Source organism: Oreochromis aureus, linkage group 17 (genome assembly GCF_013358895.1).
Source record: "Oreochromis aureus strain Israel breed Guangdong linkage group 17, ZZ_aureus, whole genome shotgun sequence".
In the NCBI taxonomy this organism is placed as follows: domain Eukaryota; kingdom Metazoa; phylum Chordata; class Actinopteri; order Cichliformes; family Cichlidae; genus Oreochromis; species Oreochromis aureus.
Window position 1 is genome coordinate 32,192,120 of NC_052958.1, and position 27,901 is coordinate 32,220,020.

Below are 27,901 nucleotides of genomic sequence, written 5' to 3' on the forward strand. Positions count from 1 at the left end.
TTGTGAAGTACGTGGTGGTGTCAGTAAGTCAGTAAGTCTCTCCTCCAAAGACAGTTAACAGCACTGACATAAAGCTTTCAGATCCTTGGGGATTCTCCTCAGACATCATTTTTTCCTCCTGTTCAAGTTCATGTGAAATTATACTTTATACGTGCAGGTTGTTTCTATGGAATCAGAGAGGCACAATAACCATGTAACACAGTGAGATGATATCTTCACAGGCACTCCATTGATCAGGGCTTCACAGTTAACTGCTGAGTTTCTGTCCTTCACTCTGGTTTCAAATGTATTTTCATCATTTTTGTGCATTAATAATCTAAAAGGAAACTATTACATTATATCCATAAATAGAATTCAATTTCACCTCACTAATTAAAAGATTATTTAAAGTAATTAATTTAAGTCTAAACTCCACGTTACTTGAAAGCTGTGGTTCTGCCACAGAATTAACATGATCGATAGAAGTAGTTGTACAAGTCCCACATCATCAATCAGACGTTGCTATCAGGGTCTCTGCATGGCTGGAATGGGCCCCAGTCCCTCCACCCAAACTAAAAGATGGGTGGATCTATTGGTGTGCCATGTAGCTGAGTTGTTAGCATTATGGGTTCAAACCTTATCGGGACTTTCTGTGTAAAGTTTGTACCTGTGGTCGTTCTCTCTGGGGCTCCATTTTTCTCAAGCTGCGTTTTAAGCATTCTAAATTGACTATTGTTAAAAAGGTAAGCCTTTTCAAACTTACCCAAACAGCCTCCACGTGTTCTTCCATCTCATATAATTATTAATATTATCAATATTATTATTTCTCCCTTTACCCATAACTTTGGGTAGTAACAATTAGGTATTAGCAGTTCCAGCACAGCTAACTGTAGTTGTCTCTTAGCTTTAGCAGCCACTTAGTCTTGCTTCACCAAGGAATTATTCTACATTTCTTTTTTTAATGTGTGTTTAATGTGTGTTTTTTAATGTGAAAGAGATGTCTGCATTCAACTCTCCCTGAAAGGTGGGGAAGTGAAGGTAGGATGTCTCCTTATCAAAAAATGCAGCATTCCAGAAGTTCTCTGCAAAGAAAAAGAAAATCACTTCTTAAATGTGTCATATCATCTCTTTATGTTTGCTCATAAAAAAGGGATGTAAAACTTGCTTTAAAAAAATTGATATATCACTTTGGAACAAAGCTTATTAAAATCAAACTCATTATGATGGCTATATAATGAAAATCGCATGGTAGAGAAATGAACCAACTGTTCAGCTAATTAACTAAGAATAAAGGCATAACTCCAGCTATGCTATCTCATTTAGGCTGATTTATCTAGCAAGCCATTTATTTATGTAGTCATTAAACTAAGTGGTAAAATTAAAAGCAATTAACACAAGGTAAAATCTATCACTTGCATTAGTTTGGTATACATCTTTGTGTTAGCGGTTGTTATTAAAGAGCAAAAATAAAGTCATATTTTAGCTACTAATTAGCTTGTGCAGACTCTTTTCCCATTAACAAGTTAAATGGTGGGTGATTGGATACACTAATTACTTGAATTCCCTTCACTCTGTGGTTGAATAACACCTACTTCTTGAGTACTCCATCAAAACATCATCAATATGTATGATATTCACATGGAGAAAACTGAGGTCTCAATATTTAACATCATCCCCATTGTGCTAAACCATAACCAATTGAAATGGATTTACTGTCTCCATGACAACGTAGCGGTCCGACCCTATAGGCAGCCTCTGACCCGGGCCGATGGATGTCTCCCAGCACCAGAGACCTTACTGGGAGGGTCTCCTTATGGGTAAGCAGGCCTGAGTCCTCAGTCCTGAGGTACAAGGATGAAAAGAAGAGACAGCAGAGGGAAGATAAGAAAAACAAGAGGGGACAGAGGAGGAGGGTTGGGTAAAAGGCAAAAAAATGCAAGAAAGAACAGGAAGAGAGTGTGGAAGGTGAGAAAGCATCGGTATTATAAAGCAGAATAGTCATGCATGCAAAGCAAGTGTAAAACTTGTCACCATTAAAACTCAAACAAAACTGTGTTTGAAAAAATAGGACAGGCCGTATTTAGATTAGTAACTCCTCATTTCTCGACTGTGCTTGTCTGTTCTCTGAGGCTCACTGGTGGATGTTGAGAAAAGCTGACACAACATGTCTGAAACAATGTCTTGTGAAAACCATCTCTGAACGAACGCAGGTCGAGTGATTAATCTGTAAAGTCACCACACGCGCTCGGCTTTGTGGTGCTTCAAATTCCAGCAGTCTGCTTTGTTGCTGTGAAATGTAGTCAAAAAATAAATCTGGGACTGTAGGCAGCATTCAGCGCCCGTGTATCTGATGAGATATTGATGGCAGGAGAAGAGTCTATAAAAATAGAGTTCCACAGTACAGATTTAGGCTAAGAGATAATAGAATGAAGGACCTTTGGCTATGCAGGCAGCAGCAGGATTGGTTACAACATGGGTCTAACTGCAGAATTGGTCACAGGATTGGAGAAGGTGAGCTAAATACAGAATTGCTTACAGGGTGGATGAAAGGATTTGAATGAAAAAGGAGTGGATAACAAAAAGAGAGAGACGTTTAAATATCTTGGGATTTGTTGTTTTATGGCTCTTTGCTGTTCAGTGTGGCAGGATGTCATGGGAAGCAACCAAATCAATTTGTAAAAGAATCTCAGAGACATACACGTGTTTTCAAAATGCAGCGACACACTCTTCCCGCTTTCCATGATACAGTAACAAAAGCTATTTTCTTTTAAAACACAAAGAATCAAAAAGCCAGATTTAAATAGACCCCAGAACTTAAAGCCTGGAGTGATACCAGAATAGTTCACATTTGCAGTTCCAAAGTACAGTACCATTGGTCGTAGTCGGCATCACAGTTGCAGTCGTGACTTAGATCCAGACAGCTGTCCTGCAGACTGCAAGCACACTGCCGGGAACTGGTCAGTGCTCCACCCCAAGATGTCTGGACCTGACCTGGTCCGGTGCCTCCCACCCACCAGCTGAAAGGAGCACCCTCTTGAGCACACACACACACACACACACAGATAAAGACGTGATTAAGCGTTAATTTAGTTTTCACTACAGGGAAGAGTTAGACTACAAATGCAATCAATTTCACAGTGATTTTGGAATGGTATGAAGACGGTGATTCCTATAAAGATAATGATGGCTGGGAAGGGAAACATTCCCAGTAGAGAATTTAACATTCATCTGTTTTCATTCGTTTATTTTTTATCATTTCATTTTTCTCTGTGGCACAGTGATTAGCACCATGGCCTCACAGCAACAAAGTCCTGAGTTTGACTCCACCACCTGACCAGCTTTTCTGTGCAGAGTTTGCATGTTTTCCCCATGTCTGCATGGGTTCTCTCTGAGTACTCTGGCTTCCTCCCACAGTCTAAAGACATGCAGTCAGTGGTGATTCTAAATTGGTCATAGGTGTGAATGTGTCCAGGGAGTACTACGCCCCTCGCCCTATGTTAGAAGAGAGTCGATGGATGGATAGATGGATAGTTAAATCTTTATTATAAAACCAAACAAATCCACTTAATTTGTGTTGTAAAATTAGAAACAAATGTGCAGCAGTATTGTAATCTTATTTCTAATTTCTTACTAAATTAAATACATCAGCAGTTCACACCACCTCCCTTCTTCTGAATATCTTATCTTAAAAAGTTGATGAATTTAACACATAATAACTAACAACTCTTTCTCCAGACGTTACCGAGTGTGTTGGAGAGGCGGGACTTCCTGCAATGATAGGACAGCTCCTGCTCGCAGTGCTCTGATTGGCTGATGACAGCCACTAATTGCTCCTCTTCAGAGGAATAGTCAAAGTAGGCAAAATGTTGGTTTCTCTCAGCAGAGGACTGAACTCTGGTCAGCTCTGTGTTATTGTGCTGAATCACCATCCACGTCTTATCCTCTGGTGGAGAGACAGGGAGGGTGGAAAGACCAAGAGAAGGTGTGCACATAGTTACGCTGGGAGCCAAACAATCTTTCAAACTAAAAAAACAAACAAAAACAATGCACATTTTCTTTAAAAGGAAATAGAATACGTTTGTGTACCATACCTGTCATGTTACAATAAATCAGCTGGGGTTTGATTGGTCCGCTGACATGTTGCCTTTGTGTTTGTATGCCTCACATGACTGTTCATATATTGCTGAGGAAAAGAACACAATAAAAAAACGTCAACTTTAATAAACTGGATCAACACTTATTGATTTCTTAGCTATGCTTGGGACCATTAAACCGTAACATGCATCCTAATAAATGGCAGTCAGACGTGGGACGGCGATACAGTCAAACTGAATTCACATGATGTAACCCTTTTATTATTTCTAACATTGGCAATTGAATGATACAAATTTCAAACAACAAATACATTCTTGTTTATTTGTTGTATCTACATATAGAGCCAACACTACCAGTTAATACATTATGTGTCACATCACATAAAAATAACTCACTTGCTTTATGGCTCAGTCACACTAGAGTAAAAATAAGACTGCAACTTATGAAACATCTTTTTTTGCCATTTTCAAAGTGTTCTGTCCAAAACTTTCTACCGCAAGGTAATTGCACAGATTTGCAACAGACATTAAATTTATAAATCCATATTGATTGCCAAAATGTTGCAATCAATCTGAGTCACTCTGATATCCACTGATATCTTTGCAATAGAACTTAAATCAACTGGTTACCAATTCAATGCATTCTGGTTATGTTCCTATAAGAAAGCAAGGTTATCAAACTCCTATGCCAGTACTTTTCTGTGCAGGAAGTACTGCACTATTTGTGGGGAATTTTTAAATTTAAATTTCTGTTTCAGACTTATGAGTTTCTGGTAGGACTCTGAATATGGAGACAATAAAATAGTTGTATTTCCTTTTAATTGAATTTCTGTGTATGCAGGTGGCTACGGATTTGCGGCTTTAGGATTTATCACAAATAGGGTTGGATGTAATTGTCAAATTGACCCCATGTAATTGCATATTGATAGCAACATCTCAGCATCTAAAGTTGCTTTAAAGACAGCGATTGACTATAAATGGTTGCAGATCTGACTTTGAAAGAATGATTTCAAAGGCAATGAAATTAAAAGTTCATCAAACACAGTCCCAATAATTTTCCCTAGTGTGACTGTAGTTACACAGGCACCAGTTACATGGGCAAGTCATCTAGGCAATTGTTTGCTGAAGAGTGCCAGCAGTTGCAAGATAAAAGTGGTCATAACTTCCCTGTGGTTTCATTGTTAGCAGTAGTTTGCAAGAAAGATGCTGATTTGTCTGCAAACACTCAGCAACTACTTGCTGACTAGTAGTGAAACTGTGAAAGGTGCACCGCAACCTGGAACTAGAAAGTGTTCGCCTTCAAATGATATATGACAAGTTTTTAAAATTCAGTAGTGAGGCAGAACTTTTACTTTCAAGGCTAATGTTCTCCGTTTCCAGTCCGATTTGTTCTAGTTTTTCAAGTCTCATTACTGTTCTACTATCATCTCTACACATTTCTTAATCTCAACAGGTCATCACCACATAGTCACTGACTGTTTTCAGTATAAAAGTCAAGCAGACTACATGCCCACCAGTACATATGTACATGTATACCCAGAGTATGTGCATAAAAAATTCAAGATTAATGATTTTCAAATAATTAAAAACATCTATCAATCAAAATTGTAACAAAAAAACTGGATGAAAAATTAGATGAAAGCAAATTATGTAAAGCCCTATGATTACATAATGCTTGTTGTGTAGAATACAGACACACATCCACAAGGGAATATGTCTGAGTCCATCTATGAGCAGCAACAGCCACATCAATGCTTAACTTTTCCCCAAGACACTGCCCTGATACAGCTGAAGAAAGGTTTTGACCCAAATTCAATTAACACAGCTGTGTGTGTGTGTGTGTGTGTGTGTGTGTGTGTGGGAGAGAGGGAGAGAGAGAGAGACAGGGAGAACTGGCCCTAATCCAGCTCAGAGCTGTTCACACCACCAGCGTGTAGAAGGATTCAATTAATGCTCAGCGGTACAATCAAAGCAAAAAATCAGTTCAATTTCTAATCTGACTCACCTAAAATACTGTAGGCACTCTCTCAGTTGAAATCCATTTATGTGGAAAGAATAGTTTGCCTTGAGACGTACTCTCCTTTTATTGACATGCTTGCTATGTACCTCCCATTTACTCCTATTCTAACCCCCTCTTTATATTTTTTTTCCAATCATCGTTGTATCTTTCTTGATTTCTCCCTCTGTTTTTTTTTCTAACACATTTAAGCCCAACGATTAAATTAAGGGATTCATTCTTCATGTTTGATTGCAGTTCATATGTGGCGACCCATATAATAATTTTAAAAACTTTTTGAGGAGAAAACATTTTCATACATAAGAGTGTACATTATTTTTAATATCTGGGAAACCCATACATTTAAAAATCAAACTATTAAGGAAGCAGGAAGAAGTCACAGTCGGATATTGACGCAGCGCTTGATGCGTGCTCTTTGAAGTGAGAAGTGGGAGAAAACTGTGGCTTTCATCTGCAGCAGGATGCCATCCCTTTGTTCTTTGTTCAGCTTTTCCTCGGTGGATAAAATGACACTTTATTTCTGCATTATGTATTACCAACCGGGCTATTTCTGTTAAGAAGCAGCATATCAAATTTGGGGCAAAGTTATTCACAAGTCTCCACAGGCCTGCAGGTAAAGTGTAACTTTCAATGAAAACCAACCACAGCTTTTTAGGCTCTTTTTTTTTTTCACTAAAAGCATGTTTAACTTAATTCTAAAGTACCTAATGCAATCGGGAGAAGCTATTTAGAGCACCTTTCATCCCTCTCTGCACTGGATATGGGTTAGGTATAAACTGATATCACATATAAAAATGTACCAGTTTAGGCACGTTTTTTAATCTGATAACTTCTCTGCAAGACAACCTTATTCATTATTCATTATGAAATGTACATATTATGTATTTTTTATGCTGGATGGGTGTTTGATTTCAGCGTGAACCTTTGGCTGATTGTGTCCACTGGGAGTGAAATCCAGTCTGTCATGTCACTGTACAAACTTCAAACACACACCTTCACGTGACATTAATACATACATATATTCAAACTGAACAAATACACCAAGCGAAGATGAGAGATAGTGGGATATCTGCAGGTGTCAAAAAGCAAAAAATACGACCTTTTAAGACTTTTGAATAGAAGTCCAATTTACTCAGCATAATGAAGTACCACCAATCTGACCGATATATTCCCATTTGAACATGGCTAATTAAAGTTCTGAAACAATGGCCCGAAAAGAAAAAGGGAAGTGAAATAACTATTGGAGGGCATGTGGCCTCTATTTTATTAAGTAAATAGTACAAAGTCCTAAACATTAACCTTTTCTTATAGGAAATAACATAACACGCACGTATGAGCAGCCTTCTACTCTTTTCGCTGTAAAAGTTATTAACAAAAAACAGACAAAAAGACATGGTCTGCACTCCAAAGCCATGCCGAGAGAGCTGGCGGCTAGTTGATGAGCATAGAGAAGCAACACAAGAGAGTAAGGGTTGGACTTACATTCACTTACATTTCTGCTCAATGTGTAAGTACACAAATCTGTGTCACGTAATAATAAATGAAAAGTTAAAGGAAAAAAAAAATGTCACTACTTTTTCCTAGATAAATTTTAGGCTTCAGGCTTTTTAAAGAGCTTCAGATGAAGTGGTTGCTTACAGCTGTGGCAGGTGGCTCCCCTGTAGCCACTGTTGGAGCAGTTACAGTGAAAGGTGCTCCACGACTGAGTACATATTCCTCCATGTTCGCAGTGACTGGGGGAACACCTTGGAGAATGAAAGAGACAGACAGAGAGATGTTTAGTGTTTTTTCTAAAGTTATCTGAAAAAGTTTCTTACGGATGTCTGCACGGAACAACAGACCTTCAGCATGCCTGACTGTTTTGATGAGGTGTGTAGGAGAGATGGGGAATATACAAAGTCTTTCAATAAAAAACTTTCAGTCTTAAAAAAAACAACATTTCAGAGGGCTTTATTTCAGTGTCAATGAGAGCACAGGTGTGTGTTCTCAGATGTAGGTGGCTTGAAACATTCCTTTGTTGTGTTAGTATTGTTAACTAACATTGTAGGATCCACAGACAAAACTCTTGAACTCCCACCCAACCTGCCACTCAAAAAAAAGAAAAAAAGACACAATTTATTGTTTGTGTTTCTATTTGTTTTTTAAAGGCATGAAAGAAACACTTTTGTGCCAGACACAGAACAGCATTTTTCTCTTGTCAGTCTGCTGTGGTGCTCCATAGCTGCTCCTCTTTTGCACCCCTATACAAACACCTTATGCTTATTGTCTCTCACAGACTAAATATATAGCCTATAAATACACAATAATGATTTTACATGAATTCTTTGTCTTTTCGTCTGTTGGCTTAGGCAACCAATCCACCATGGCTACATTATTTATCAAACCCATACCTCTCTTTTTTTCAATTAATTCTCCCACAACACAGCATACAGCCACAACAGCAACGCTTTCCATTCTGTGCAGCCTGTGCTCTGCATAATGTTTCTCACAGGATCACATTGCATGTGTCCTGCTCCTAATAGAGGTGAGATAAGCAAGTTGCTCCTGTGAGCCTAAAACATTAAGAGAGCTGCAAAACAGTAATTTTGTGTATATTTAGCTGGGACCCAGTGCAATTACATGAACTGTATTTATAAGCACTTATAAGCTAATTTGCATGTGCACTCCACAGGCACAACACACAAGGACACTGCAGTAATGGGCCTTAGTTTTCTTTTGCAATCTGTGAAATCACACATTAATGCAAAATTTGCATTCCCATCTGGAAAATTTCATTCATTAATTTTCTTAAGGCTTGACTACTCCAACTCCTGCATGTCTACATTGCAAAAGTCACACTCTAGAAGTGCTGCTTTTTATTGCTTTTTACCAGATGACATCACACTGTCAGAATTCCTTCCGTTGACTCTGAGGACATTTTAAGATCTGTCTCAAAACGTGAAATATAAATTTTTATCTTTTCTTTATTTTTACTACTTTTTACATTGTAGATACAAACTGAAGACATCGAATATATGAAGCATGATATATGGAATTATTTAGCAAATCAAAAATTGATGAATAACTCTACTCTTTGCTTTGTTGACAGTGCTGCAAACCCTTGGCCTTCTCTCAATGAGCTTCATGATGTAGTCACCTGAAATGGGTTTCACTTCACAGGTCGGTCTTGTCAGTCTTAATTTGTGGAATTTCTTACCTTCTTAATGGGGTTGGGACAGCTGACAGTTCTATTTGACAATTGTTAGAATTCATATTATGGCAAGAACCAATCAGCTTAGTAAAGAGAAATGACAGTGCATCATAAATATAAGAACTGAAGGTCAGTCAGTCTGGAAAATTGCTAAAACTCTGAATGTGTCTTCAAGTGTGGGCGCAAAAACCATCAAGCGCTACGTCGAAACTGGCTCACATGAGGGCCGCTCTGGGAAGAGTCACCTGTGCTACTGAGGATAAATTCATCCAAGTCACCAGCCTCATAAATCGCAACTTAACAGGACCCCTGATTAGAGCCTAGATAAAAGCCACACAGAGTACCAGTAGCAGACACGCCTCTAGAACAACAGTTCAGAGACTGAGTGAATCAGGCCTTTATGGTCAAATAGCTGCCAAGAAACCACTACTGAGGAAAAGGAACAATCAGAAGAAATTTGTTTGGGCCAAGAAACACAAGGACTGGACATTAGACCAGTAGAAATCTGTCCAAAGTCCAAAATCGAGATCTTTGGGTCCACCCGCTGTGTCTTTGTGTGACGCAGAAAAGGTGAATGACAGTGACAATGACCCCAAACACAGCTCCAGGCTGTGTAAGGGCTATTTGACCAATAAGAAGTAATGGAGTGCTGCACCAGATGGCCTGGCATCTACAGTCACCTGACCTAAACCCAATGACATGGTCCGTTTTCTAGATTGTACCATGGTGGATCAAAATCTGATCTTATTTTACTACATTAATAGTTCCAACATTGTTTCACCATTGGCTGAAATGTAGCCCCAAACCATGACAGAGCAATAGAATCAACAGAATGACCATCTCTCAGATCTTAAGGACAAGACTTTCAGAAACTGTTCATCTGCTGTAGACACTTTTTTAGGTCTGCCTCTTCTTCTATCATCAACTGTTTGAAGGACACACTGCATAAAATGCCAAGATATGGTAAGTTCTTTGGGAATCACTTTGTTGGTGCAAAAATATTATTTTATATCTGTCAAACACATTTTTTTTTAGATTCTACTACAAAAAGTTATTTGTTTTTATTACAGGTTGCTAGTGACAAAGTACCAAAAGGTACAATTTTGAATTGGTTCTTTGCTGAATTGTCTGTTATGTGTGGACACAACTCTGGTTCAGCCCTTGAGTTAGGTGCCTTTTTTATGCTTGAATGACTCATAGGTCAGTGTTAAGTGGCTTGGCAAACAAAAAGAGCTTTCTCTGAAAATGGTCAGGTCTGGAAAGTGGGCTGAAAATAGGTGAAAAAGCAGCCAATATGTAAAAAAGAACTTGAAAGAATTCAGTCAGCCTGGAAAACTATTGCTCAACCCCACTTTAACTTTTTTTTTTTTTTTTTTTTTTACCTGTCCCGTTTGGTTCTTTTGCCATCAGAATTATTGTCTAAAGGCGAAGAAAGATGCCCGACGGATTTACTTTACCAAATTGACCATCCCAGCCTTGCCGTAATGGTCCATTTGATTCACCTTTTATTGTTTATTTTATTTTCATTTGCTGAATACGGGACAGACTTGACTGGGGGAAAGAAAGGGGAGAAAGAAAGAGGGAAAGAAAAACAGCGGGGAAGAGGGACAGGATAAAGGGCAAAAAACAAAAACCAACAGAATAAGCAGACAAAAAATACATATATCAATCACCTGGATCACCTGTTGAGAAAGAAAAAAGAAAGCAAGCAGAAGAAAACGAGGGTAATAAACAACATCACAATGATCTATGGGAATATGACAGTAAATACTAAATATTAAACATTATTGTGCAGCACGTAAGATCAACAGCGCACAGTGTGCTTTGAGGTAAGAGCCAAAAAGGGTGTAGTTTGTGTGTGTGATCACCCGTGTGTACACCTGTGAGCATGGACGCGCTTGTTTTTTTAAAAGGTTCCTTCATGTAATGATCTGCTAGAGGGTGTGGGGGGCCACTGCCCCGTCCTCCAGGGCATGAAGCAGGTATGGAGGAGATCAAAACTCCAGACATCCAGAGGCCCCCAGAACACAAGAGACCAAGGAAGACCAACAGAGGGGCAGCCGCGCCACTATCCCAGAAAGAGCTGAGGAGAGTCCCAGATGAAGGGTCACTCAGCAGCAGCCCCAGGCCGAGAGGCCAAGGCACCCCACCTCCGAAGTGGCCTGAGCGAGCCCCAGGCTCCAGGCCCCGATAAGCAGCCGCCAAGGAGTGAGCGTGTACCTGGGCGCCCATCCCCGGACGCAAAGAACCACCAACGCACCGATGTCTGAGGGCGTCCGCCACCGGCAGGGGAAGTGGTGGGGGGAGATAGGCCTCCAAACCTTGGAGGGCCTGAGATGTCCCCAGAGAGGTGGCATCTGATACCCAACCTGACATATAAACACAGACATACAGGCACACACAGATACAAACAACCATTCCCACCCTCATGCTCTCATAAGCAATTACTCCACACTCAACCAACGTGGAGACAGACATAAAGAGACGCTGTACACACAATCACACTCCCCAAGCGTACTCTAAGAACCGGGTCTAGGTACCCTTGCCCCTGGAGGGGGAAACTGCACCCAGACCCAGGTGGTGTTACCCTTCTCCCTGCGGTGGGGAGAAGCAGACCGCCCCGACTCCGCAGCAGCAGGGAGGCCCCACATTCCAATTCAATTCAATTCAATTCAATTTTATTTATATAGCGCCAAATCACAACAAAAGTCGCCTCAAGGCGCTTTATATTGTACAGTAGATAGCACAATAATAAATACAGAGAAAACCCAACAATCATATGACCCCTATGAGCAAGCACTTTGGCGACAGTGGGAAGGAAAAACTCCCTTTTAACAGGAAGAAACCTCCGGCAGAACCAGGCTCAGGGAGGGGCGGCCATCTGCTGCGACCGGTTGGGGTGAAAGAAGGAAAACAGGATGAAAGACATGCTGTGGAAGAGAGCCAGAGATTAATAACAGATATGATTCGATGCAGAGAGGTCTATTAGCACATAGTGAGTGAGAAAGGTGACTGGAAGGGAAAAACTCAATGCATCATGGGAATCCCCAGCAGCCTATGTCTATTGCAGCATAACTAAGGGAGGATTCAGGGTCACCTGGTCCAGCCCTAACTATATGCTTTAGCAAAAAGGAAAGTTTTAAGCCTAATCTTGAAAGTAGAGATAGTGTCTGTCTCCGAATCCAAACTGGAAGTTGGTTCCACAGAAGAGGGGCCTGAAAACTGAAGGCTCTGCCTCCCATTCTACTTTTAAATACTCTAGGAACAACAAGTAGGCCTGCAGTGCAAGAGCGAAGTGCTCTAATAGGGTGATATGGTACTACAAGGTCATTAAGATAAGATGGGGCCTGATTATTTAAGACCTTGTATGTGAGGAGCAGGATTTTGAATTCAATTCTGGATTTAACAGGAAGCCAATGAAGGAAGCCAAAACAGGAGAAATATGCTCTCTTTCTAGTCCCTGTCAGTACTCTTGCTGCAGCATTTTGGATTAGCTGAAGGCTTCTCAGCGAGTTTTTAGGACTTCCTGATAATAGTGAATTACAGTAGTCCAGCCTGGAAGTAATAAATGCATGAACTAGTTTTTCAGCATCACTCTGAGACAGGATATTTCTAATTTTAGAGATGTTGCGCAAATGGAAGAAAGCAGTCTTACATATTTGTTTAATATGTGCATTGAAGGACATGTCCTGGTCAAAAATGACTCCAAGGTTTCTCACAGTGTTACTGGAGGCCAAGGTAATGCCATCCAGAGTAAGAATCTGGTTAGATACCATATTTCTAAGATTTTCAGGGCCGAGTACAATAACCTCAGTTTTATCTGAATTAAGAAGCAGAAAGTTAGCGGCCATCCAGGTCTTTATGTCTTTAAGACATTCCTGCAGTTTAACTAATTGGTGTGTGTTACCTGGCTTCATGGATAGATTCCAGACCCCAGTCGGACGGCCAGCTCCTCCTCCTAGCCCCCCCGCTCCAGCAGGCCGCAGAGAACGGGGGTTGAGAAGACTCCAAACCTCCCTCCACCCGCTCATATGTAGTGTTGATGTATGTGTGTTCTAAGGTGCATTTAAAACCCAGGGGGGCATGGAGCTACCTGCCAGAGCAGCAGGTAAGCGCATAGCCCCTCCTGCTAGCCCTCAATGTCTACGTGTATTTAAAATTGCCCACTTTAACTTTTAATTTGTCTAAGCAGGACGTTTTTCCCATAAAAAGTTGGCTTCCACTCATCTCTAACTCATCATACTAAGCAGGCGAAAAATAGCACAATATTCTCCATCTCCACAACGCTTACCCATGAATACACTATTTAACAAGTCAACTTGGGGTACTTGGAGCTTCACACAGAAAGCAGGGGTCTAATGTGGAAAGTCTGTGAAGTAAAAGTGTGCTCAAGTGTCCATGGTACTGCATGGTGGACTTTAGCTTTTTCTGTATTCTTTCATTGCCCAGAGTGTGCTTCTCATCTACCACACAATAGCAGAGAGTTTTCTACACTGTGGAATTTCAGCATGTTTTGGCAGCCTGTCAGTGAAGTAAAAGGCTGCCTCACACAAAGGCCATGGAGAGCATGGGAGTCAAACAACAACCAAACTCCTCACTGCATAAGAGGAAAACAGCATCGGGAAAGAGAAAAACACACCCTTCACCTCCTTTCAGTGCAGCCATTTAAAACACAGACACTGCTGCATCCATCACTCCATTACTGCTGTTAAACACCCCGGCAGCAATAATGGATTATTTATGGATTTTTAGAATACTGTGTTACTTTGTATGTAGGTATTAATGAGATGAATGATGTGTACCAATGTTACAGTTGTCAGTAGCAAACAACATCAACTTTGTGTGTACAAGAGAAATTACATTTGGTACAGTAAAATCTAATCTCTTGACTCTTATAAAGACTTTCTTTTTAACTATTAAATGATGACTAGGAGCTGTGTTACATTTGTTGAATCTTGTGTGTGAAAAGGAGCTCTACAACAGCATTTAACCCCTAAATCAGTTTTAATCAGCTGTCAACACACACAAGCACACGTCTGTATATTTGTGAGAACCCTCACTGACATAATACTAGACTTGAACCTCTAACACTACTTGCCAAATTTCCTGATGGTAACCCCACATTTCAAAAATGTCTTGTTCTACTCGAACGTTCTTGGGTACTAAAGTGAGAAAATCTTCCTCAGCTGTGCAACGCATCCAAAAAGATCAAAGAAAAAGAGTGAGGGTGGGATGGTGGGAGAGAAAATCAGAGAAGGTGGGAAGGAAACGAGTGGGGCAGAGGAGAAAACAGAGAAAAACAGGGACTGGATATCAACAACATCTGGAAAATAAACAAGGGGGAATAAAGAGGTAAAGCAAACTTAGTGAAGAACTGATTTCTAACTGTTTAAATCATAAACAACAGATTCAGCGACTGCAGACTGTTATGAGGGAAACATCTGTCTCCAATCTCCAATTAGTTTTTTCCCCAACTTGTTTGACTTGATGAGATCCTTTTACCATAATTTTTGGATGGACTTTCATGGCACTTCCATACAAATCAAATCAACAGCATAACTTTATCTTCATTAAGTTGAGCAAACTAAACTTTTCTTGGCTAGAACTGCTTACATTCACAGAGAGTAATACTTTCCAGAAACATTAGTTTTCTGTCAACTGTCTCAACATTCAGGAAGTTGTTTGCAGCCTCAGACAGGAACACAGACAACAAGACTTCAGATTGGGTTGAATGGTGAGATGCCCTAACCCAGTGAAAATCCAGAGTTTTACAAACATGTCTCCAGGGGGCTCCTAGCTTGATGATTTGCAATGCGACTTGGTCACGTACTGCACGAACTGCAGTCCACATCACAGGAGTCCTGGATTAACTCAGTCAAGACTTTGTAGCTTATCTGAAACATTATAGTATGGAACAGTGTGCTGTAATGCAGCTTGGATCACAAGACTCGCATCCAATCTCCCTGGTTTCCATTACTGCCTCTGGCTAAAGCAACACGGCACAGAAACTTCCCTGATCTGAAAATTATTACTGGACAGCCCGACTGGAATGTCCAACAAAGACTTCAAATAGCTGTAGCGTGCTGTATTGCATGAGCAAGAGAAGGGAAAGGTATGTATTTTCACTCTTTTTGCCTGCTCTGCACTTGCTCCTAGATATGCTTTCACATCACACACACACACAGTGACTTTGCATAGCAAATTCTATGTTTGTGAGTCCCTGCTCACGCTGACAAACCGGTGTGTTTGTCAGACAGATAGACAGACACAGAGACAGTCAGACACAACAAGAAGAAGAGTGGACCTCCTAGTGACCTGCGTTTCTATTTATTTGAAAATGTGTGTGTGCTTTGACAAGGTGTATTATTAAGTTGTCAGCTACCTGGCAGAAGCAAAGAGGTCAGAATTACTGCCTTCTGACAGCTTCATCTATTTGGCTTCAAAACACGCACTCACACACACACTCACAGTCACTGTGGACAGAGGTCGAGGTGGTGGTGGTAAGCTCAGGAACTTTATAGCTTTGGAAAGCATCTGCGTCCTAAAGGTGTCAGTATGCTTCAATCAAAGTGTTTGTTTGAAACTGCCTCCTCCCACGCTTTTGCTGTGGCAAATTTTAGGGCTGCAACAACTTTTGCGATTTTCCAAAGGCTGACAATCGAACAAACAGCACTTTCTTTTCCTTTTTTTCTTTCGTTCTTTGCAAAGGTGAGGAGTAACCTACAAGCTAGACGAAGCTTGAGCTGCACTGCATCATGCACATGTTACAGTCCTCACTCTATCAAATTTGGTCTGTTTGAGATGCGAAATTTTCCATCTCTCCCTCCAACATGCCAGTACCTCTTGCTGCTGCTGGATCACTACCTGCTGTTTCCACTCCTCCACTACCCCTACAATCCACATATAGGCTCCCCAGCAGTGGCAAAGAAAGAGAGAAGAGTTGAGATGCTGAGACAAAATGATGCGTACGTGGACCCAGATCATTAAACGGCCAGCAGGGGAGTGGGGAGGAGGGACAATTGTGGTCAGGCATGGTACCAGGCAACCATGCCCGGTCTGAGTACACACAAAGTCCACTGCCAATTCCAAAGCAGCTGGTGTGGCTTTATACACACTTGCCTAGACACACCCGGTTATGGCATTAGTAAGATGGGTCTGTCACTCCCACAGCAGGGTTTTGGTTCTGAACTTTTTTTTTAACCCCAAACTACAATATTTTCCTAAATCAAGCCAAACTGCTAGAGCCGGTTTGTCAAGACACCAAAGTTGGTGCTGTACCCCCACCATTACCTTACATAAATATATATATATATATATATATATTAATGCCAAACAAAAACAGGTTAAACAGATTTATTTAGGTAAATGCCAGGTAAAAACAATTTTCTAGTATATTTAGAAAGTATCTCTTACTAGTATCTTAAAAGGTTTTTCTTACAAATATTTTCATGGTAACAATGAAGAACTCACTACTGGCCATAGCCACATGCTAACTGTGTGTTAGTGGTTGTGCTAGTTTGCCCTCAGGTATTTTCCGCTGTGCATTTGCTGCAAACACATGAAACGGACAAGCTCATTTACTTATAAATGAGCTTGAGTCTATTCTTTAAAAATACATTGTCATATTATGTTTCTAGAGGATTATCTGTGGTATGAAACTGCTGCACACTCACTGGCTAATGACTTGTCAATCACAAATTTCACAGTCAGACCTCTGACATCTTGTAAACATCTGTTTTTAAAACGGCAACAGTGGAAACTCAAGCGGCTTCAGAAACCAATGGGTAATTTCATGGTAGCCAAGTCCATCATCATTATAGTGTCTACGGATATATACACTGGGTGGAGAACACTGAAATTAAAAAAATTACTGTCCGTGTTCATGGTGCATCTCTAATTATTACCCAGTACTTAGTTATAATTAATATTAGGTGTTATTCTTACATTGTCATTTGTATGTCAGTTGTAATTACTAACAAATAAAAGTCACTTCACTATGTCTACATTCAGCCTGGCACCATACTTACATATGAAAGGTGGTACTTTTAGGGACTTACCTGTCAATGATGCCACACATGTCAATCTGCAAGTGGCTGTAGTTTCCCAGCAGCCTTTGCTGCACTTTGATCAGGTCAACAGTTTGGTCATCCAGAGTCAAGAGACGCATACATCCTTGAAATGTGTTGAAGGGGTTCTTGCACTTTTGAGCGCTCTCCTCAGTGGGACAACCTGAGAAGGGAAAAACATCTAATGGTTGGACTTTTAAATTATCCAATTGACATGAACTCGATTATCATTTTTAACATAAAAAATTGAGATAGATTTTCTCCAAAGTTTTTCTCAACAATATTTATTTCCATCCTTCCTGAGAATTATCTCTTCACATCTTAATTAGGTGCAAAAATACACACCAAAAAAAAATCTTAATTCACATTTTTGATGTAAAAAAAAATTGCACGAAAAAACCTTTCTTTAGCCCACAGACGTCTCATAAAAACCAGCTCACAAAAACAAACATTAACATTGTGGAAACAAAGAAACAGTTTGAAGTATGTTTTTAATATCCCTTGGTTTTTTGTTTTGGAACAGCAGGTTGTTTCCCATCGTACTACATCACTTCTGTTTTGAGCAACACTCTGTAAGCAAGAACTGAGGAGACTAACCTCCGCGGTTTTAAAAGCAAAACATTTTCTCATTCCTGTTGGGTTGTCAGCTGTTTAAGAGCTCAGTGCTTCCTTTGCTGTATTTTTTTGTCATGATGCTCCAAAAGATTTTCAATGGGTGATAGGTCGTGACTGCAGTTAGGTCGATTTTGTACCCCTGACTATTTTAGAATGCAAAATGTGGAGAGCCAAGACCTCGTGTGAAACCTAGCAGTGAACTACAGGGACTAGCTGAGAATGAATGCAAACAAAGTCAGCTGCGACAAACAGGCACTGCAACTGCAGCTGTCATCTAAAAAGCAGCTCCTTCAGAATATTATTAAAAACTTTTAGATTATATTTTATTATTCATCATCATTCATAAGCTTAAATAAACACTCTCAAGTCATTTTACACTCTTCAAAGTTATAGAATGATCACACCTCTGAAGACTGCACCGTTAGGTTTTATAAAGACTAACAGATTGTTTGGAAATGGTAGGGGTTTCAAATATTTGTGATTAAGTTTTCACAGAACTCTACTTCTGTACTCTCTACTGATAAACTAAGTACATGTCAAGTTTCACGAGCTTTAAGAACTACCTTCAGCAGTATAACAGTTGGTCATTGTACTGTTGCACAACCTAGATCAGCCAAACTTCATGGACATCTCAGTGACTTCAAGGGGCCCAAGTCCTGGTTTTACAAAATAAGCCCAAATCATCAAACTGCTACCACTGTGCTTGACAGTTGGTATGAGGTTCTCTTTTTAGAGAACCGGCTCTTTCAGATCGGCTCACCAAAAAGAGCCGGCTCTTTCGGCTCCCAACAGGCTCTTCAGGTTGTTTTGTTGCTGTAATTAATTTTATCAACAACACAATTCCACAAAAGGAATTACTAATGTAAAAAACGTGGCTTTATTCATATATGTTTGTATATAAATATATACGGTGGCCCCTAGAGACAAAGCATGTACAAATTCCAAAGCACGTAAAAAGCTACCTAGATCACTTAAATTACACAACTGAAAGCATATGTGTATTGTTTGTGTATTTATACACAAACAGTCATATATATTCAAATAATTAAAAGAAAAAGAAAAAAGTTAATTTACCTGTTACTACCACACACCAAATCCGGTTGTTGGTACTTCCTGGCTTGTGTAGCCACTAGGTAACAAAAGCTCAACACTGCCCCTAGCATCCTGGAGCACTTCTGTTGTGTTTTGGAGGTTTCACATGCTTCGGAATTTGTACATGTTTTGGAATTTGCATGTGTTTTGGAGTGTTTTGGAATTTGTACGCTTCGGAGTTTGTATGTGGTTTGGAGTTTGTACGCGTGTTGTCTCTAGGGGCCACCGTAAATATACTTTTATTTATTCACTTCACATAAAATGTAATAAATAAATTATAAAATACACAAACCAACTATTTGCATTTCAACTTTTAACTATTTAAATTTTTGGCTTTTTCTTTCTAAACAAATTTAAAGTGAAACAACACAAAACACTGCAAACCACAACACAATTAAATATAAATTAAAATATGCAAAACAAAAAGAAGATGCACATTCTCTGTCATATAGGGTTGATTTTTCAGGAGAGCGTGTTCCTGCTTGGAATTGCATACATAGGATTCACTGCATGAACTTTCTGAATCCTTTATCATCCACAACTGAAAATAGTTGTGGATGATTACTATACCTTTCTAAAGTGATGGTGCTGTCTCTTGTCGTTGCCCCTGCCCTCTCTTTTTCTCTCCCTCCCGCTCTGTTCACTGATAGAGTTCACACTTGCTAATGACCAGTTGAATTGATTTCAGCACCTGGTTGCCACTTCCCCTTTTAATTCCTATAGAAGCAATAAGGGTGTACTTAGTTTTTTAAGAAGACTCCATAGCATCCTGTGAGCACATTTGTGCTTTCAATTTTTCACATGAAACACAAATGTTGAACAGATAGAAATGTGACACATTTATGTATCCAGGCAATCAAAGTTTTTACGAAATTTGTCGAAACCCCAATGCAGCAGAGAAAACCTACAGGAGAACTAAAATCAAGTAGTATTCAGCCTTTTCAGAACACAAATGCTTAGATGTTGATATATTTTGTCAACCTATTTTGACCTGCTGGTTGTACTAATGCAAAGGTTCAGTAAGATTTCTTTTTCTGATCACCTCATGCACAAAAGAGTAGCTGACCAACAAAGGCCTCCACCCCACCTACCGGCCCAGTCCATGTTTATCTTAAAAAAAGCAACTCACAATATCATCATGATCTAATATCTATTTTCTCTCAGGCAGTTACCCTCAAAATGGTTTTGCTTACCACTCCCCTATCTTGCTCTGTGTGTGCACAGTCTTTGGATTCTGTGTATGAACTCTGATTTAAGCCCTCAGCACAACCAGTCCAGAGGTGGCTGTCAGATAAATCCACTATGCCCAATCCTGTGAATGAGCCCCATGTTTTATCCATCAGTGATTCATGCTTCAGGTTGATCCTGGATGGCAGCATTCGGTGACCCAACACAGCATTGCTGCTCGCGGCTCTGTATTGCTCTAATTACAGCCAGTCAGACAAACAGTTTGGCACTTCTTCCCACAGGAAGGGGGGAAAGACGAGTCACTGGTCGTTGTAACTTTAAATTTTAGAAGCTCAGAAGAAGATTTTGTTGGATCTGTTTTGCTTATGGCAGTCAAGATGACGCAGCAGGAAGTTTAGTGTTGATCACAATGTCACAACAATTGAGTTTCACCTGAAATTAGGTTAAGAATGTGAAAGTTTAACTACAGCTGAACTCACTGCCCTTCTTTGCTCATTATACTAAGGATGCTGTCTCTTAGAAAAACTGGAGCACTCCTTTAATGTTGTGATACCATTCATAAACAGTATATAAACATTTATGCTGCAGGCAAAGGTGTGTGAACGGATAATGCATGTAAATAAAAAAGTTTAAAAGAAACTCTTCAAAACATATATCCTTACATTAACAAAAATGTGATGTATTTTTACAGCTGCTTACAGTGATACATATTCGTTATATTATAGAGTTATGAATCAATTTAATCTACATCCTGTGAATGACAAACAGGGTTATTTAAGGTGCAGTGTTACTGACAATGTCAATGGAAAGGGGGTGTCCAAAGCAACCCTCATTACTAGGTTTGTGCAGTAGGCTAGTGTACTGCAGATACACCAATCAGACACATCATTCAAACCACGGGCAGGTCAAGTAAATAACATTGATCAATAAAATGTTTTGCTGCACCTTGGGCCCTGGCATTCATGTAAATGTTTCTTTGACAAAATCTCAGAAACATTGCTTTATACAACCACCCAGCACCACAACCCAGAGGATCTGCTGAAAACAATAATGCACACCCCCAGAGGGCTTTTGTCCACTCTGATATATGCTGTTGTGGCATGGAAGTGACCTGCACAATATTAGGCAGGTGGATGTAATTTTGCAGCTGATCTCTTAACAAGTTTGTCTTTAGCTCCATGTGTGTACATGTGTAGGGGTTGAAGAGAGAAAGTATACATGTGCTACAGTAACAGGAGGGAGGGAAATGAAAAGAAGAAAACCTCAATTTTAAAATAAAAACACTGTTGATTTGGAGAGACAGAATGAGAGAGAGAAAATAGTGGATACAGTAAGGACAAAAAAGGAAGAAAAAAAAGAAGGAAGATGGGAAAGAAGTGGAGCAGCCAGAAGAAAGATGAAAGAAGAGGGGGGTGGGGATTGAGCACCGAGTAGCTTTATGACTTTGTCCCTCTCTGGGTGGCACTAAACCTCCAAAGGAGATCTGGAGATGATAATTATTACCCGAGTACCTGCATGAATTTTAACTACCCCTGTCTGTCGATGTCAGCAGATTCCCTATCTCTGGCAGCAAAGCACTTGCACATGCTTACAGTATGTATAATCTGTTGACTTTGACCATAGAGAACTTTTAGAAACGCTGAAAATCTGCCCCCCAACCCCCTAAATCTCTTTATATAAAAGTAGTACATGATGCTGGTATTCTTACCACCAAAGAAGAGTTGACTATCTGAGGTGAGAGGAACCGAGATGCTGATGTGAGCGGTGGCTCCTTCGTCTTTGTCCACTGTGATGCTTAGATGATCATGTTTGAAGCTCAGCTCCACATAATGCCACTGACCGTCATTCAGACCTGAGCCTGAGACACAAATACACACATACAAAATAAGGAACAGGGTGTGGTTGAGTTTAAATCAGGATGTGACCTCGGTTTAATTTTAATTTCAAGTATAAGAAAAATATATATTACTCCATTTCTATTTTTCACATGCATACACTTGTTGACCACTTTGTTAGGTGCACTTTGCCCGCACTGGGTTGGACCTCCTTTTGCTCTCAGAACTTAATTCTTCGCGCCACAAATTCGAAAAGGTTCGAAACTTTCCCTAGAAATTTTGGTCCATATCAGGTTAGCAGCCAGTGTGGTCTTCTGCTGCTGTAGCCCATTTGTAATGAGTGGGTATATGAGTTACTGCTCCTGTCAGCTCGAAGCAGTCTATCCACAGAGTTCTCCTCTGACTTCTGGCATCAATGAAGCATTTTCTGCCAGAGAAGTGCTGCTCACTGGATATCTTTTTCAGACTATTCTCTGTAAACTCTAGAGATGTGGAAAAATCATGCATGTTTTGCTGGTCTTGCACCAACAACCATGCCACAATCATAGTCAAGAGTTTTCTCGACTATGGCTACGTGCCTAAATGCTGCCATGTGATTGGCTGATTAGATAGTTGTGCTGTTGAACTGGTGTACCTAATAAAGTGACCATTAAGTATACTCGGTGTATGCACAAATGAATGGAAAAACATCCAGATCATGACTGAACCCACCTGCGCTGAGATCCAGCGAGGATCTGCCTGCTTTACTGATCTGTAGTTGAAGCCTCGCCTGGCTCAGGTATAGAAAAATTGTGCCATCCTGCTGCGGGAGACCAAAGGTCAAGAGCAGACCTCCCTTGTTCCACGTCCTGAACTGCAGCGTTACAGACACTAGCCCTGTTGACCATGATGTAAGGCCAGGCAACTGAAGGAAGCTGTGGGAGTCAGTGAACGTCACAGCGACTGAAACTGGCTCAGCACAAGAAAAGGTCACATTGCCCTGAGAACAGGAGGAGGGAAGAGAGAGAGAAAGAAATGATTATGAAAGAGATAAAACATGAATATTCATCAACTGCAGAGGCTGACTTGGTTTGACTGGGTGTCACAGAGGTCTCATCGGCACCTCTCTGAAAAAGGACACCTGTATTTCCATACTGATATCAGCTGAACAGCTAAAACGCTGAAGGCTTTCTTTGGAAACCTGAAACATCAGAGTCAGAAAGGCTTTGCACACACTGCCTTTTTGTGCCACATAATCAAATTTCTCAACTACATCGGGAAACTGAAATAATACAACACAAGAAATATAGTTTTATAAAAACTAGTATGGTTCAAGTTTTCTCCTTTTTTAACTGCCACTTGTCTCATGCAGCTCTTTTGCTTTGGGCTTTGTAACACCAGAATGTACATGTGATGACACTGGTGATGATAATGAAGGAGATTATGATGATGCTAATGACGCTGATGATGATGATGGGTGTAAAAATAGGGAGGAGGATGATGCAAATGATGAAAATAATGATGATAACAATAGTAATCATGACAGTGACCGTTAGCATAACAATTACCATGATGCAGAAAAGGCAAAGAGGAAGGCTGGGGAAAAAGTCACTAAAAGTCTGTCGTAGGGAATAAAAGTTTGTAACTTGTTCAAACTTTCATCACGGAAGCATTTTAACAGAAGAATGATAAATGCTAAATGATTAATTACTATCATAATAAATTGACGGCTTTCACAGAAGTTTAACACAGCTTTACTAGAAAATACTATCATCACTATAATAAAACACAATTTTTTTCTATGAAATATTTTTTTTTACAGAAGACTTTTTATTTACTATAAAAATGTCACTTATTCTTAAGATACAAATACATAAACTGAAAGTTGATTTGAACTTGCAGCTAATTTTTGATTTTCACAGGGAAAAGAATGAATGATTGACACACTGCAGAACTCTAGTTTCTTTATTTAATGCATCTAGTAGTTTGTGATGTACAAGCATACCTTCTCATCTTTAATCACCTGTGTTAGGTCACACGACCACGACCACTGACAATAATATGCAATCACAACCACGTCTTACATAGGACAAACAACTGATGAATACATTTTCGATGAATAAAACATTGCATTGGAAGAGCAAAGCAATATGTGGAAGATGTATATGTTACATTTTTGGGCTCTGTAACTGCTCAACAAGGTGGATTTTCTACAGGTGCAGTCTACTGGTGGATGAAAATAGGATCAGCCAGACTGACCTATAAACCTATGACCTATAACCTACAAACAATCATAGTGGTGGAAAAAACTCTACTGCAGTGATGCTACCCCTCATATCCATATTAAACCCTAGATATGTGACTGACTTTTTAAACAACTTTTAAAAACTTTTTTAGGAATCAGATCCCAAAAACAATACAAACATAAACTCTCAAATTCGCCCTGAAATTAGCACCACGCTAAAGTGCCCTTCACATACAGCACTTCAATGGCACCGCTGTGCTCTGAAATTTATTCTTTTCCTGGTTGGTGAGCACTCGCTGGTGACATACATTTGCATGACCAATAGAAAACATAGAATGGTAGTGGAGCGTGCACATAAAATCCACATGAAGACCATTACTAACTGCAGAAACAGTACAGGCAGAGCACAGCGGCCATTCCAATAGCTGACTAGCGCTAACTGCTAACCTAGCAGTCAGTGCACATCCTACTTTCTGTGTGATAGGACCATCTCATTGTGTCCATGTTAACTGCAAAAACTATAAACCCCTGAACACCACACAATTAGACACAAATGTATAGCTGATGAGTGAATTATGTGAATTAATGAAGTACATTTAACTTCTGCACATTGGTTCAATCGATGCAATGGCCCAGTAAATTATTCACTAGAGATGCAATAATGATAGATGTTAATGCATTCTTACAAATAACACACAAAGTGGATCATATCACCAAACACGATTTAAAGTGAGAAGAAAGTGTAAAACAATACAACAATAATTATCCATCCATCCATTCACTTTTGCTTATCCTCAGGGTCATGGGGGACAGCTAGAGCCTATCCCAGGCACCACAGGGTGGAAGGCTGGGTACACCCTGGACAGGTCACCAATTTGATGCAGGGCTAACACAGAAAGACGGGCAACCATTCGCACTCACACCTGTACTTGGACTGCGGGAAGAAGCCAGAGTACCTGGAGAGAATCGGCCATGTCATGTGGAAAACGTGCAAACTCCACACAGAAAGGCTTCAACTAGATGGTGGAGTCACTGGACTCAGGACTAATATTGAATGTTTAGTTTTTGCAAGAACTGCAATGCTGAGTCCTACATGCGTTACAAACCTACTAGAAAAGAAGTGATTTCTGAAGATACATTTTGAAAATATTTCTTTTTTTTTAGTACACAAAAATGAAGTAATTTCAATGTATGCTCAGAAATCTCTTCTTTTCTCGTAGGTTTGAAATGTCATATAGGACTCAGCATTGCAGTTCTTGCAAAACAAAACAAAAAGCTGAAAGAAAATATTTACAATACTTTACAGATATTACAAATTGATTGTGGAGGCAGTCAAGGCACTTGCTGCTAAAGGACAGATGAATGTGCCATACATCCTACACAAGCAGAGACGCATGAAGATGAACTGGCAAGTGAACCCCAACACAACAATGAATACTGTACTGACAGAACAGATTCTATACTCTTTGAGGTGGCTTTGGACTTGGACTCAGCTTTTCTCTTTTACGCACACTAAGATGAGGTCATTTTTATTTTTAACATATTTAACAATGAAAGCTTTGTGTAAAAGAAAGGAGTTACTACACTAAATGGTGACATATAGCAGTTGTTTTCAATCTGACACTCCTCAAAAACCTTTGCTTTTTTTCTACTAAACTTTTTAAAACTGCATGTATACAAAGAGATGTCCTCAGAATTATTAATATAAACATGCAAAACTTAAATTAATAACATTACAGCTTTAGTTCGGCATCATGAGTGACAAGCGATGAGTAGGCAAAATTGTACCACACTATTACTTTTAGTGCATGTGGTAAACTTAATTCATAAAATGTTGAAATATAATGACTCACCACTACCGCGACCTGCGAACTGCCGTGTTTGGCCAGGTCTATTAAGTTGATGTCGCTGTACAGCAGGTTCTCCAGGCAGCCATGAAAGTTCCTGTTGGACAGGATGGGTTTCTGCAGTCCGTGGCTCTGGACAGCCGCCACTGTCAGCTGCACAGTAATTCCAAAACACACTATAATAATATTACCGTCTCCCTCTGAATGGCATCAAGGTTGCTGTAAGAGGTTCATTCACAGAGTACGCTGCCTTTTAAAGCAGAAAAATAAGCTCAAAAACACCTCTTCATTGCCTCAGTACACTCACACAGTTAAATTATGCACTGAATAGACCTTTTGAAAAAACTCTCTCAAGCTGGTTTGGCACAGAAAGCTGCCCACCTTCTGCCTTTTCATTCACTAGGAGAACTAATATGACTTGAATGTCCTGTCTGATTTATTTAACGAGTAACTCACTCACGCTGGTGAACAAATGAATATTTCTGCAGGAGTGGATGCGCTTTTGACACGTTTGCTTTAAAATGTGTGTGTGTGTGTGTGTGTGTGTGTGTGTGTGTGTTTCCTCTCACCATGTGAATGTGCCAGTGGCTGAGATCAGCCGGTATTTGAACCTGCTGTGTATTTTTATCCACGGTCAGGTTTAGGTGAGTGCTGAGCCGCTCCAGCTTTACATGGTGCCAGTGCTGGTCATCAAGCAGACTGCCCAGGGAAACGAGAAGCTGACCACCAGAGGATGAACTCACACCTGCAACACAGAGGGAGAGAGGAGCGGGAGAAAAGTTGTCATGTCGGTGCCATGGTACATTTCAGAGAAGAGCAACGTCCCCCGGCCAATGCAGAAATCCCATTATGTGCATCTCCTGCTGAGGATCTTTGATTTTTTTTTCCCTGAAGTTTATTACCTCCAAAGCACTTCAAGATGAACATCCATAAAACATTTTTAACAAGGACAAACATCCGTGTAGAAAATAGTCAGTGCTTTTTCCCAGCAAAATCACCCATAGAAAGGGATTGTGTTCGATCTATCAAAACAAAAAGTGCCACGGAAAGATTGCTGCATCAGTGGGATATTTTTTAATCTCTGTTTCAAAACAGGAAGCAGGTCACTGAGGTCACCCTCTTTCATTATAGAGCACATTTCTGTATGCTGAGAGGGAGGAGGACAGAGCTCAATAAATGATGATGCTACAAAATGATAGCAGGACATAATTAATGAAAGACCTCACCAGCAGGTCTAATAGGTGGATCCATCTCTACGTCCCCCAATGTGTTGGGAAGGAAACGAGGTTCTCTTTCTGACAGAAGGAGAGATATACACCAAGCCATTAATTATGAAAGGTATTTTCTTCAAGATAGAAAGACAGTTCAAATTACAGAGTTCCAACTCCTCATTGTGTGTTTAGGGGTCTGAGGGAGAGCTACGTAAAAGGCTGGTAAATGCTGGAAAATTGGTGGCTGGGAGTTAGAAAGAAGAAACCTTACAAAAAATCTGCAGACTTCTCCCCAAATCAGTTTGAGGCGTTTAACCACTACTATCATAAACCAACTAGTTTCTCCAATCTAAAATAACTGTCAGTGATCAACTTGCCGAATATATCAAACTGTGGGTACCAGTTTCAGGTTTCAACAAGGAAGCACGATGCATTCAAAGTTTGCATCAGTGACTTTATTTTTTTCTATACTGGCTACATTTCACAGATATATTAGACTAATCCTAAATTGTTTTTAGTACTGTGCTCAAGCTATGAATCAAA

The 27,901-nt window shown here is 40.0% G+C and overlaps 1 pseudogene; it reads right to left on the reverse strand.

Annotated features, from left to right (window-relative positions):
* Nucleotides 1-948: 948 nt before the first annotated feature.
* On the reverse strand, nt 949-27,398 carry LOC120433851 (annotated as a pseudogene).
* Between the last annotated feature and the right edge of the window lie 503 nt (nt 27,399-27,901).